The following is a 15,491-nucleotide window of genomic DNA, read 5'->3' as shown; positions in this document are numbered from 1 at the left end:
TCAGTTTTTTCAAGTACTCTGTGAACTCCTCTCCTAATATCGCTGCACTTCTGTGTGCATCAGAACGTTCACGGAGAGGCGAATGCACTGTGTGCATTCTCCTTCCCGTGACGATCTCATGCGGGGACAAATGGTGGTCTTTACTTGGCTGATTTCGTAACTCAAACAGGGCCAAAGGCAGGCAGTACATCCAGGTCTTTTTAAGGGAAAAACACAGTTTTGACAATCTGCTTTTTAACAGACCGTTCATCTTTTCCACTACGCCATTACTTTGAGGATGATAAATCGAACATAATTTGTGCTTTATTCCTAGTAGCGTAGTCACTTCCTTAAATAGTTCATTAACAAAATGCGTGCCGTTGTCTGAGCGAATAACTTCGCAAATCCCCCAGCGCGGGAACACTTCCCGCACTAGGAACTTCGCGGCGCCCTTCGCATCAGGGCGCGCACAGGGGCCTGCCTCCACCCACCTCGAAAATGGACATACAACCACAATCATGTAGCGAGCCCCGTTACATCTTTCTCCCATGTCTACATAATCAATGTGGAGCTCTCTGAATGGGCCATTTGGTTTTGGTATCGTTCCTCTCAGTGTGCGCAATGTCATACCTGAGTTGTAAATCTGACATGTCGTGCATTCTAAAGCCAGCCTTGTGATGTGTTCATGGAGGCAAGGTGCAAACCAATCTTCTTGTATGTCCGCCATTATGTGTTGCTTTGCGTTATGTGCGGGAAAGTGTAGTTGTTGAAATGCTATTTCTAACAATGTAACTGGCATTACCGCTTTTCCTGAACTTTTTTGTCGCCACAATAAATCAGTCGGCGATTTGCTGCATCCCCTCTTAGTCCACAGCAATTTTTCTTCTGCACTAGCTCCCTCTTGCAGCTCTATTATTTCCTGTGTGGGCATCATGTTGTATCCTGTGGGGACCTCTTGGCTTGCTGTGTGGTGCAACATGTACTCTCCTACTACACCTTTCTGTAAATACGAAGCTTCTTTGGCAGCGGCGTCTGCTGCCGCGTTCCCCAAAGATATAAAATCTGTATTTGTGGTGTGGGCTTGGCATTTTACGATGGCCACTGCCGTGGGGTCTTGCAGGGCCTCAATCAGTTCTTTCAATAATTCTGCATGCTGAACCGGTGTTCCATCTGCTCGTCGAAACCCTCTCCGCCCCCACCGTGCCAACCCGCCGTGTACTGTTGTTGTCATGTATGCTGAGTCGGTATATATTGTCACTGCGCACCCCTTGGCGGCATGCAATGCTTCTATTAGCGCTATTAGTTCTGCTGCTTGGGCTGAATAGTGTGATGGGAGGCGGTGTTGCACTAGTGTCTCGTATTCATCTTCCTCTAATCGTACAACTGCCATACCCACATGTTTCTCTCCTGTCTCCATGTCTATTGATGCTGACCCGTCCACGAAATACACCTCTCCCTCGTTCAGGGCATTCTCAAAAATCACTTGATCCTGACCTTCGTCACCTGTGTACGTAGCGCAGTTGTGGTTCTGCATGTCCTCTACGGTGCACGCCTCTGTGATGAATGTGGCCGGGTTCACTGTTTTACATCTTACTATGTGGATGTTTGCGCTGGACAGTATTATTTCATATGCTGTGGCGCGCTGTGTCGTCAATGTGCTCTTTGATCGCTCTAATATTGCAAAGAGTGAGTGTTCCACAAACAGTGTCACAGGACAGCCCATCACTATCGTGGCACTTTTCTCAATCGCGAACGCGGCTGCAGCTAGGGATTGCTCGCACGCGAAATGACCTTGCATTACTGCGTCTAGGGTGCCACTATAGTAAGCCAGTGGTTTGTGCCCTAACGATGTCTTTTGTGTCAGTACTGCTGTCATCAGTGTTCCTTTGCAGTGTGAAAATAAGAAGAATTCGCGCCCATAATCTGGATTTGCCAGTACTGGAGCGCTTGATATCAGCTCTTTTAGTGAGTTAAATGCTGTGTTCATCTCTTCTGTCCATTCTATGTGTTTGTTTTCCTGCTGTGCCTCTTTTAGTGCCTGTAACAAGGGCCTTGTGTATGCTGCATAATCCAATATCCATGCTCGGCAATAGTTGCACATACCCAGAAATTTCTGCATCTCTTTTACTGTTTTGGGCTCCCCAACTGCTCTAATCGCCTGTGCCCTGTCTGGTATGATCCGCTTGCCATCCTTTGATATCAGCTGTCCCAAGTATAGGACCTCAGTCAGACAGTATTGTAACTTCCCCTTGTCCACCTTGTACCCTTTATTGGCCAATAATGTCAGGAGTGTTATTGAGTCCTTTCTGCACTCTTCCTCAGTTTGTGCACAAATCAATAAATCATCAACGTACTGAATCACTGTGCTTTCTACAGACAAATTCCCCAGATCTTCATGTAGTACCCTGTTGAATATGCTTGGGCTCTCGCAATATCCTTGTGGTAGTCTGCAGTGTTCGAACCTCCTCCCCCCTAGTGTAAACGCTGTTAAGTACCTGCTCTCTTCTGCTAAGGGAATCGAAAAAAATGCATTTTTTAAGTCAATAACTGTGAAGTGGGATGCCGTTTTCGGAATGTTGCACAGTATTGTCGCCGGGTTCGGGACTAAAGGGAACTCCTTCTGAATCACATCATTGAGTGGGCGTAAATCCTGTATCATCCTCCATGAACCTCCCTTCGCCTTTTTAATCGGGTAAATGCATGTGTTGCATGGGGAGTTTGAGGGCACTATTATTCCTTGTGCTAGCAGTGCATCTAGTGTCTCTCTGATCCCTTCTTCTGCTTCGCGTGACAATGGATATTGTTTTACCCGGGGTAGAATTGCTCCCGGTTTCAGTTTTATTACCACAGGCTGAACCCCATGTAATAACCCCACATCATGGGGGCCATTTGTCCATATGTTAGTGGGTACTAACCTCATGTCGTCATCAAAAAAGGCATGTGGTGCTCCTACTACTGCCATTAATTCAACTTGAGTTTTTCTGGCTGTAACTACAATGTCACACGGCATTGCTAGTTCCATCACTATTTCGCCATCTGTCTCAGTGTCAGAAAATAGCTCCTCGTCCGAGAGCTCCCTCAGTGGGATATTTGCATTTGTACACAGTACTGTCCGCCACTCACATCCTTCCATGTCAACGCCAATCACACATATTCTGTTTGCTGACACGTGTACTGCGTGTAAATCCAACGATAGCACTGACCCGGGAGCAGTGTCGGGGCTTGCTATGGGGCGGAAGAGGAATTCGGCTGGAATCCTCCAATCCATCCTTTTTAGTTCTGGTACTATGAGAGCCAATGTTCTCATGCCCTCAACAAACATCTCCTCGTTTCTTGGTAACCCTCTGATCTCTTGCATGATTGTGTGGCCGTGTATTACTGCTAATATGCGGAGGGGGCATATGCCTGGCGTCGAACATACGATACCGCTCCCTGTGAATGATATTGTCATATTTAGTTTGCTTAAGAGATCTCTCCCCAGCAAATTAATGGGAGAGTGTTCATAGTACAGTAAGGGTGCTTTCACTGTTTTACCCCCCACTGTCACATCCAATGCCTCTGTGTAAGGAACTTCAATTACAGCCCCAGAGAACCCCTGCGTCTCTAACGTTCTATTAGATAACGGGAACCGGCCCTCTCTAATGCATGATTTCTCCGCTCCCGAATCCACCATGAATATGAACTGCTTGTCTCCTATCTGCGCTCCTATCAATGGTTCCTCTGATGCATTGTGGGTCGTAGATAGTACTGGACACGCAAGTGCTCTCTGTGGGCTGTCCTATGCGGGGTGTCTCATTGCCCCCCCTTGATCAAAAATGTTCCCCGAAACTACTGACACCCCGCTGTAAGGTGCGGGAGCAGGCGCTCCGTTAGCTACTGTGGCGAAAGTGTTACCTGGCGTGTATTGCATATTGTCATTATTCTGTGGGTGGTTTTGTGTTCTGTACTGATGTCCGTGTAGTTGTGCGTTACTTCTTTGTCCTACATTTTCTGGTTGTTGGTATTGTCCCATGGGGAGGCCGTAGGGGCTTCCTGGGTGGGGGTGACCGTACTGTTCTGTCTCCTGGAACCCGTTGTTTTGTCTGCTCCTGCACTCTCTTGAGTAGTGCCCCCATCTCCCACAATTCCAGCAGCTCCCCTGTGGACCTCTGGGACCCTGCCACCCATTTCCTCCCATTCCTCCATACCCTTGTCCTCCTCTTCGGCCCCTGTACCCACCTCTTCCCGCTCTTGGGGCCCACTCTTGCCACGTTGGACCTCCGTTCTGCTCCTGCTCAGTCCACTGTCGTTGTCCTTGTCCTGCCCAATTTGCTGCTATTCTTCCTTGTATTGCTATTTGCCCCTCCTCTCCTTCGTCTCCCTCCCTCATGAGTGGGAGCCCTGCTACCGCTGCTGCAACCTTCACCAGTTTTGATTGTACTAACTTTGCCTCGTCTGCCAACCTTTTCTGTGCTACTTCCCTCTCTCTCTCTTTGATCCTTTTGCAATGGTGCACTATTATACTTTGGATCTCTGGCCACCCCTTTGCCTCAACGCCCGCTATTTTATCGAGTGCCTTCTGCACCTCTTTTGGGAGCCCTCTCTTAATGATAAAATAAAATAGAGATGTGGATTGGTGCCAGGGCGTGCCCGTTTCCGCTCTCCACATCTCCTGCACCCGGAGAATGTAATCCATAGCATCCTCCCCGTCATTCATTGTACATTGCATTACTGACTGTAAATCAGGGGTATCTGGGAATGTCTCCCGCAGTGCGTCCCACACCCTTGCTCGTACCGTATTAAAGGAAGCCCCATCATGACGATCACAGTCCAACGTCACGGCCGGGAAACCAGCCTTAGCCCATACTCTGTCCGCTTGATCTCCTACTGCGGTTACTAGTAGGCTTTTCACATCGCCTACTGCCAACGGTATGCCGGCGGTATGTTTCTCAAATGCATATATCCACTTGCTCGCCCCTCCTGACAGCTGGGGCAATAATTTCATTAAATTAGCCTTATCCATCTGAGCCCATGGTATATAGTTTGGTCTCCCCCCCCTCTGTGTATCAATGGAAGTTGTAACTTCCCTTTTGCGGTTGCACCCTCCCTTTCCTTAGTCGCTGCTGACTCCAATGACGCCATCTTCCCCACCCTATTTCTTAGTCGTCCCATCCATTCGTCGTCTATAGTCCCTAGCGAACATGCACCGTCCACCTCCTCGCTTTCCCCTCCTACTGCCATACTCAACCTATCACTCTCATCCAACCCTCCTCTGACATCACATAACAAGTCCTCTCTGATCCCTCTCTCTCGTGATACATCACCAATGCTCCCTTCTACTGCTCCTACCTCTATTATTCGTGTCGGCTCTTCCTCAATTCTGAACAGTATTTCCCCCTTTTTCCATCCTTCCTCAATTTGTCTACTTTCGCTCGACGCTCTAGACGTGCGTCCTGATTGTGTAGGGGCGCACGCCGTGCGCTCACATATGTCTTTTATTCTTGAGAGTTCATCCCTTGCCACAGTAAGCCTCGACTCTAAGTCACTCGTTAGCTTCTCTATATCCACCCTCTGTGTGCTTCCCTGGGCGCGCTCTCTGGTGCTTTCGTATGGCGGGGGGGCTGTTGGTCTTTGTGGTGTACCAGTTGTGGGGGGAGGCACATAAGTAGGATCGCTATATCCTGCTGCGGGTGCTGGTTTAGGTAATATCGGGTACAAACTAATCACCTCCGCAGGTTGTTCTGTACGTAGCTGTTCCTTTTCCTCTCTTGGAATCATCAGTGGATTATCTGTGGTAGAAGGTAGATCAATATTTGGTGCCGGAGCTTTGGGTGGGGGTACTTCCTCAAACAATCTCCAGAGGTCTAATATCTCCTTCCTATTTTGCCATTGTTTCCCCTTATACTTGAGGCTAATGCATGCTCGTACCATATCAAGAACGCTTTTGTCAAAAGACCCTCCCTCGGGCCAAATCTGGGGCAGACCCTCCCCTTTCAATTCTGTTACCCATTGATCGTGATATTTATTTATTCGTTCAGCGTATCCCGGTAAGCTCTTACAAATATGTGACAAGGGAGTTTCGGCCCCCATCCTCTAAATCACTAACACAGCCGTGTCCACCTTCTTTACTTTTAGTTAGGTGTAGATATGTGTATGTATACCTTTATGGCACAGACAAGAGCGGACGTCTCAAAGATTATCACCCACTTTTATTCACTGCGCAAATCCTTTCTCACTCACCATAGCTCATCTCCTTCCCATTCCCATACGCTCTCATGTGATTTCACTTGCAACTGATCAATTACTAGTTATGGTCAACACTCTCTGGCACCACCTCGCGGTCAACCGGTCGTCTCCAACACTCACACGGTGCGCGCACCCTTCACAATGCTTTTCCACTCACACCTCGTCTTTTTTCCTCCCTTTCCTCCCTGGCCAGCTGTCCCTGTTTTTCTGCTAAGGTTACTATGTTCACGTCTGTACGTGCCACTACTTAATCCCCACTCCTACAAATGTGCTCCCTATTTTATAGTTCTTCTACAAGTATATTTACCTTATACCCTTTTCGCTTTCTCCCCCTGCCCCGTGGAATGGAAAAAAGAAATAGAGAGAGTAGCAATCACTAAAAAATATTCCCGGTGTCTCCCTTTGCCAGACACCAATAACTTATTTCTTACTTCTTCATATATTCCCAGTACTAGTTTAGATAGCACTATGCGGCGCCGCCTTCCACCCCCTTTCGGAGCTAGGTTTCCGTCACTTCTACCACTTCACTTATTTCTTACTCCTAATGGCCATATGCAAAGAAAAGATAAAGAAAGTTTCAAGACCCGTCTTTAGTAGACCCCCGTTATTCTTCTCCTCTACCTGTCCCCGTTCTTCTGTTCACAATTTCCCCTCCCTTCCCCTTTACGATCGCTCGCACTCAGTACTCACGTGCCCGTCTTGAACCGATAGTCTCCGAAACTGGGTCCGTCCAGGCAGTGTCACCGGTAACTCAACGGTCAGCCCCTGGCTCCGGCGAGCGGCACTCAAAGGGGATTTTTTTCCAATCGGGATCCCGTACCCTTTCTCATTGAGTGCGCACTTCTTATTGTGCCGGTCGCCGTTGGCGGGCAGCCTCCCGGAGCCGGCTCACCGTGCGTATCCCTTCTCGACCGGAGATTCTCGTGCCACAAGGGGGTCGTTAAAAAGGAGTTAGGAAAAATAATTTGGAGATATCACGCTATCGGGGTCACCACTGAAAGGAAGCGCCCCCAATTTCAGCACGATCCTCCCCGCAATGAGAGACAATAAGGGACTCTCCCGTAGTGGGAATAAGACCAAGACAGAGTGCGGGTGAGCGTAAGTGGGAGTTTATCCAAAGAATAGGGCATGCAAAGAACTCTGCAACCTCCGAGAGCGCTCTGTCTGACAATAGCAAAGACAGGCGTATTTCTAATACAAAAAACGTCATCAGAACCTACACACTATAGGGGGCACAAGTTAATTGGGATTGGGTGGCGTCGACTAACTATAGGTGTTGCTGCAGCGTGGTTGGTCTTGGCGTGAGGACGTCACTGGTCAGCCTCGTGGGTTGGGTTGGGCCTGGCAGGCCAGCTTGAGGTCATCCGAGCGGTGTTGGTATGCTGGGGCAGCCTGTGACAAAGATGAATACCTTTCCTGACTCGTTTGCCCTAGGCCATGCACACTGCAGTTATTCAAGAAACGACATCTAAGTTCATCAATAAATCGCTCAGCAGTTTGTCTTATAAAATAAACGCAACACATGAGGAATGCACCTCGTGAGAGGTCCGGTGGTTGTCGGTTGGGGTGAGATTTACCTGTGTCCTATTGACCGGTATTTTAGGTCGAGGGGCTGGGCTCTGGGGCCTGAGCCGAATGATACATGTCTGTCTGCCGCGTTAGAAGTTATTATATAAATGGGTCTCTGTGTCTTGTCCCAGTGATGGGGGTCGTCTTTGCACGAGGTCATGATTCTTGGGGTGGTCTAGGGGGAGGGTTGTGGAATTTACGAGAGGGTGCTGGTAGATCAGTGGATTTAAACGTGGGTTTATTACCGTGCTGTAAATAACACAGGTGGCGGGCTGTGGCCTTGGGTGCGGTACCGGGGCCTCTGACTCTCTGAAGCGGCTCCAGCTTGGTTGGGGGAGGTGAGGGAGCGCGGCACAGGCCTTAGCTTCTTTATCTGGCAGGCTTGGTAGGGTGGGAGGGAGAATGGCCTTGCATATATTCACAAAGGTTTTTTCCTCGTGCGTTGCTAACTTTTGAATGCAGAACTTTTATAATGTTCCGCCTTATTTTGATGTTATTTAAACACACATATATATTTCAATTTAGTTACACATTTCTTTAATACAGTCGGTCTGAGTACCTTTTCGTTACCTAACATTATATTTACTACGTGGTGTGATTATTTTATGTACATTAGACGTTACACGAGGTAGTTCTAGGTTATGGCCTACAGAAATTGATGCTCGCTGCTTTAGGTGATTAAGAAAACATATATGAGTTCAGGTTTCTACATAAAATTGTAAGAACACTTATACAGATAAAGGCTATACATTGGGTCGACATCTTTCTCTGTGGTTATAGCAGCACTAGTCCAGACCTGGGGTGGTATCATGTAACGTTACATCTTTATGGTTTATTCACAGTTTACAGGATCTGTTTAAACAGAGGTAGTTCGTTAATACCAATACTTGAATTATTTTCTACTTTCTTCAGATAGTGATGCTTCAGCTTTTTTCCCGTCACCCCGGCCTCGCGGACCAGGTCATGCGAGGTGCAATATTACATTGTGAACGATAAAATGTTACAGTGTTAGCATCTCGGGTTAGCTCATACCCGTCTTTCTCATGGGAACGCGCTCGCAGCGGATCTACCAGGGCTACTGCGGCGGCGGAGATGCATGAAAGGCCCTCCAAAGGTGGGGGCCTCGTTACAGTGTGCTGAACTCACGCCATGTTTGCTAAACAAGATGGCTTCTAGGCCTAACTGAATTTTGGTATATGCAGGGAACGGATATGTGTGGGCAATGTCGTCGGCGGGTGACCCCTCCTCCACCTGGGCCCGGGTGGCATGAGGGGACGGCCACCGAGTCATGGTCCTCACCTGGGGAGAAGGCTGCAGGTGAGGAGGGCCTCGCGGCCAGTCCTCCCCTACACTCCCAACCAAACACTATGCCCCATGGCCCCCACCCCATGCACCCATACAGACCCGAACACCCATCCCCCAACTCAGCACACAAACTCACAAGAATACACCAATACACTATGCACCCATACCGACCCGAACCCCCATCCCCCAACTCAGCACACAAACTCACAAGCATATACCAATACACTATGCACCCATACCGACCCGAACCCCCATCCCCCAACTCAGCACGCAAACTCACAAGCATACACCAATATACTATGCACCCATACCGACACAAACCCCCCACCACAGCATCTCAACATACACTGCACAGACATACAAATACAAACACCCATACAGACCTGATCCACCCCACCCCCATCTCAACATGCACTGCACAGACATATAAATACAAATACCCATACAGACCCAACACACCCCCCAGCCCCGCATCTCAACATGCACTGCACAGACATACAAATATAAACACCCATACAGAGCCGACACACCCCCCAGCCCCGCATCTCAACATACACTGTGCAGACATACAAATACAAACACCCATACAGACCTGACACACCCCCTCAACCCCATATCAACATGCACTGCACAGACATACAAATACAAACACCCATACAGACCCGACACCCCCCCACCACTGCATCACAACAAACACAACACAAACATGCAAAAACAAACATTCATGCACACCCGACACCTCCCCACCCCCACATCTCAACATACACAATACAAACATACAGAAACAAAAAATCATGCACACCCGACACCCTCCCACCCCGATCGCTACAAACACAACACAAACATAAAAAAACAAACATTCATGCACACCCGACACCCCCCTCATCCCCAAACACAGCACAAACATACAACATGACAGACCTAACACACAAACACAAACAAACAGACCACTTACTGGACGTGCTGGAAGGCAGGCTAGCTGGAACGCTGGTGAGGTAAGTGGAGTGGTACACGGCTGGCGTGGCAAGCAAGGCTGAAATGCCTTCCGGCATCAAGCCTTACTGGCCACGCCAGCCGTAATGCTGGCCCTCCATTGGTGCAGCACACACGCACTACGTTGCTTGTAGGAGCTGCGTGGTTCGTGTGCACTGAACCAATGAGGGCCAGTGTTTTGTCCGGCCTGGAAGACAACAAAGACTTTCCTAATGGAGGGCGGCTGATGCTACTTGCGGGCCGCCCTCCATTAGGAAAGTCTTTGTGCCTCGCGTGCCGGACAAAAAGGCATGGCGGGCCGCAACTGGCCTGCGGGCCGTATGATGTGTACCCATGATCTAGACATATCTTGAGTGCAGCCTGGTCTTTCCATCCTAAGACATCGACACCCTTCCTTGCCTCATATATTATTATGGCCTACTGCCCTAGTTGACACCTACAACCGTGTCATGTTAAAAGCTCTCAACACTATTGCCCCACTCAAACTGTGCAAACAGAAACCTTGCAACCATCTCAATTCATGGTTCAACCCTCACCTGCGTGAATTGCGCAAAGCAAAAAGAAAAGCTGAGTCACATTGGAAAAGCTCACCTACACTAGACAATAGAAATAACCTTGCAACCGCCTCCATCACATACAAAGAAGCTATCCTGGCGGCCAAAATAGAAGTGTACAACGTTAGGATCACACAAGCTCAATCCAATACCAAGGAACTCTTTAAGATCCTAAGGAACTAGAGTCTGCAGTTGCTCCATTGGATACTTGCACCCCGGACGCTGAATGGTGCTCCAATATACAAAAAGCACTACTAAACAAAATTGCCCTTCTCCAAGCCGAAATTTATATGAAAAAAAGCCACCTCTCGGACTCAGCGGGCATCCCCCAGTCTTACATTACCCCCGTTCTGAAGCACCCATTCAAACCTTTCAGCTTCTCACCCCTTAACATCAAGGAAGTTGAAAATATCTTGAAGCTGAAGCCTTCTAACTGTCAAGGCGATGCCTGCCCTGCACCGGTCGTAAAGGAAGCATCTCATTACCTCGCCCCATTCATTACCTCCTTTATTAACTCATCATTCAAATCGAGCACAGTGACAGATAATCTCAAGGATGCGTGGGTCATCCCCCTAATTAAAAAACCTAACCTTGACCCTAGCAACCCTTCCAACTACAGGCCCGTCACCACAGTGCCCTACCTACTCAAAATCCTGGATCGTGCAGCCTATCTCCAAATCCAAGATTACCTTGACACCAACAACCTATTAGGTCTTAGACAGTCTGGCTTCCGTCCAAGACATGGTACGGAGACAGCCCTGATCGACCTAGAAACCCAAATTGAGGACCTGAAAGATAAGGGCAAACAAGCTCTCTTACTCCTCCTTGACCTCTCCGCTGCATTCGATTTGGTTGATCACCAAATTCTCTGCCATCACCTTAAGATAGCCGCTCACTACTCTGACGCAGCTACCTCATGGATCAGCTCCTTCCTGGCAAATAGATCCATAAGGGTCTTCTCTCCCTTAGCCGCGGCGGACCCAGCACATGTCCCTTGCAGAGTCCCACAAGGCTCCAGTGTATCACCCACGCTGTACAACGTGTTTACCAAACCACTCTTCGATATTCTTGACTATCTGGGTGTCTCCGACACGAACTATGCGGACGACACCCAGATACTCATTCCTATTACTGGCGACTATGTAACCGATGTCAATGCACTCAACTCAGTCTACTCGGTCATCCAGGCCTGGATGGCACACCATGGGCTCTGCCTTAATGATGAGAAAACTGAGTTACTCATCCTTGGCTCTCCGTCCAAACTCATGAAACTTGGCCCCAAATATAACTCCTTCGTTATTGATGGAAATATTATCAAAGTCACCAACGTCACAAAAACACTTGGAATTTACCTAGATTCCACTCTCTCTCTCAATAGGCAAACCAACTCAGTAGTCTCAGCATCCTCATACACATGTAAACTCATCACCCCTTCCTGACAACGGACAACTGCCTGATGTTAGCCAGAACCCTCATCATGTCCAAAATGGACTATTGCAACGCCCTTTACCTAAGTAAAGGGCGTTGCAGTAGTCAATTTTGGACATGATGAGGGTGATAAATATGTTCTATGTACAGCGCTTTGCCGAAAGCGATATAATGTGCTTAATACCCAGAGGTTTCTAAGCACGGACCTGGGGATCGAACCTGTGTTTCTCTGTGTCGTCTTGCTTCCAAGGCGAGCATGTTGCCCCTGCGCGATCCTCCCGAGACAATAAATATAGAATTTATCATGGAGTCCTTGTCTCTCTGCATTGTTTGTTGTATCATAACATTGCCATACCATTAGGTTGTAATAGCTCCAGGAATCAATGCAACATCCCTAATTCCTGTAATCGCTTTCCATTTATTGGCTGTAATTATCATATATGACGAACGGCTCTCAACCATTACCTTCACTTTCCAATTGTCCGTGGTAAATTTGCTACTCTGACATTTCAGTTCTTGGTCACCTTCCGCGTAGGCCCCTATCTCTATCTGTTTGGTCCTTTATTATCATCACTTGTTCATCCTCTGAACGGTTGTCATCCATTACATAAGCAACCCTCCTCTTATTAATGCACATGACAGCGAAACGTCTTTTCATCTTGCATGCTGATCATTGCTGATTGAGTGCTCGGCAACATTTTGAGTTTGCTTAGTGACCTCTCTTACCACACCTGTAGTATCAATTATTGTCAGTCTCTGATTCATCTTTTCTCTCGTATTGCCTTGATGTACCTCACTTCTATCGTATTGTCTTGATCTATCTGGCTCCTTGATGTTGATCATCTTCCTTCACTGTCATTTGGTCATTTTTTTTCCCTAAATGTATTTGGTTCTCACTCTCTGTCATTTGGTCCTTGTCTCCCCATTTGGGCAACACCTCCTTTTTCATCTGACCAATCTCTTTCAAGCATTTTTGAATGTCCTCAATTCTTTTGCTATGGCCACAGTTTCTACCAGTTACAGGTCAACACACATCCACAATCTTTATTGGATCACTTGGTTATGTGTGTAATATTATTGATCCCTAATGAGTTCTTCAGTTGTTGATAATGCTAGGGTTTTTAACGCGGTAACATACTCCTCTGCAGTTTCCTCTGCTCTTTGGATTCTGGGGTAGAAACTAATCTTTTGGATTGCTTTGTTTATTTTCTGGGGCGTAGTGCTTGTCTGATTTTCTGATTGCTATCTTATGTTCATTCATGTCTCCTGCATCTGCTGCGCATAATTCTGGAAATTCTCTGGATTTCCTTTGTCCTTCCAGCCCCAAAGCATGGAAAAACAGTTTTTTTTTCTTTTCTCTGCTGTCAAATTCTCATGCTCCACATCTTTAATGTAATTCTTCCAATATTCCTATTACAACCACAGTATTGCTGGTTTTCCTGGATTCGCCAGGACATTTTCTGGAGGGTGGACCGTTTTTGATTGCATTTTGTCACTTTTTGTTATCCTCTGCCTTTATCTTTTGTATTTCTTCTTTTACTAGTTCTTAATCACCTTCATAAGTATGTATTAACCCCTTAACTGCTGAGGAGTTTCCCTCCCAATACTGAACCCTTTTTTGGACATTTCGGTATGTCAGCATTCCAACTCTTGTAACGTTTTTTTTACAAGTGATATCCTGACAAAATGTGCACCCTTTTCTTCCCACATGTAGGCGATCATAACGGCACCAAGCATTCCAAGGAGACAATAAAAAAAAAGTGACCAAATGTTGTGTTTTTTTCAGAAAATGCCAATAACATGAGGTACAAAGAAGCATGTGGTTTATTCCTTGTAAGAGCTAGGAACAAATGGTTTCCTGTTCTGAATTCACCATTTTCCAAGCTTTCAAGAACAGGTTGAGCGGTAACAATCAGTTTTGTGAGAGGTAGGTGATTTTCTACTTTTTCTTTCAATAGGACAGAATGGAAGAGAAGGGTAGGAAAGCTGAATGGGAAGACAGAAAGGCATACATTTCTGAAAAGTAGACAAAATTCCAAGTTCAGGAAGGGGTCATTTGCACAGGTCAGGCAACTACTATGTATTTAAAATTCTCGTAGTGTGGGAGGAAATTGGAAAAATGACAGAAAAAAAGGTATGTGCTGACATGTTTGGACTTGTAAGGTAATGGCTTCTGTGAATATTGAGAAAAGCAACGCAGCACTACATTCCCACGACTATTCTAGTTAGCAAATCACACATTTTTCATAATGTTTCACAAAACAAGCAATACCACAAGCCAAACATTGAGCCATGGTACACAGGATTTTTATGCTGACAGCCTAAACAGACGTACTTCGCATTTGAAAATAATGGTGAAGAATGGCAAGCAGACATTTTTTGAAGGCAGACCTTTTGAAGGATAGGTGACCTGCGCAGGTTACAAAAGCATACGGTGCCTAAAACAGGGGCTAAATGTAGATCACATTTGGGAAATTAAAGGGTTTGGTAACAAAGTGCAGTAGGAAAATGTATGAAAACTTGATCAAAACCAAGAGAAAACAACAAATGTCCTACCTTCCCACATTCCCACAGGTGTCCAGATAAAAATGGTACCTTACATGTGTGCACTGACCTGGGTGCAAAGAGAAAAGGCTAAACCACTGGTACATCAAACACCCTGGCGAAGGCTGGATTTGCTTTTGTGGAAAACCCACAGATCTGGGCCTGGGGTGTATATACCAAAGGGCCTCAGAAGACGACATTTTTACAGTTTTTATGTCTCGTGGACAATCCACAGATTTGGCCCCGGGTTGTCACAGCCACTAAAGAAAACAGGGAACCCCATGCATGTCTGAAAAGAAGACACACACACGGGAATCCAAAGAGGTCTGCCTTTTGCGAATTGCCCTAGAATGTATTACCCCCAAGGCCTGGCAAAGTCCAAAATGTTGGGGGGAAAAAACACAGTTTTCAGACATTTGCCACCAGGAAACCACTGAAACATGCCGGCAACAACACATGTCCTACCTTCCTACCTTTCCAAGTTCCCACAGGTGTCCTGACAATAATGGCACCTCACATGTGTGGGTGCACTGACTTGGTGTCATGCGTCCAGACGGCTGCCGATTGTGGATTTCCTGGAGGACTCGTCTCCATTAGAGTGCCTCCACGCTGCCGGCTGTTCTTTGTGGCATAGTCTAGTTGTCAGCAACATGGGCTCCGCTGGGAGGCTCTTAACCCCTCCACTCCGGAGGTCAGCGCATTTCAACACAGTGTTTGGTTTTTCCTCTTTTGGGTAATACGCTAGTCTCCCTTCGGTGATCGTGTTCACCTGCTTTGCTTACTTTCCGCCCCGCCTCCTGGGGGCTGCACTATCTGTCCTGCTTTCGGCAGGTCTGCCTGCGGCTCTGTTCTCTCTCCCTCTGCTTTGCGGTGGGTCTTTTCTCCATGCCATTC

This window comes from Ambystoma mexicanum, chromosome 14, assembly GCF_040938575.1.
Source record: "Ambystoma mexicanum isolate Mex_15411 chromosome 14, UKY_AmexF1_1, whole genome shotgun sequence".
NCBI classification, from domain to species: Eukaryota; Metazoa; Chordata; class Amphibia; order Caudata; family Ambystomatidae; genus Ambystoma; species Ambystoma mexicanum.
This window is presented reverse-complemented; position numbering follows the sequence as displayed.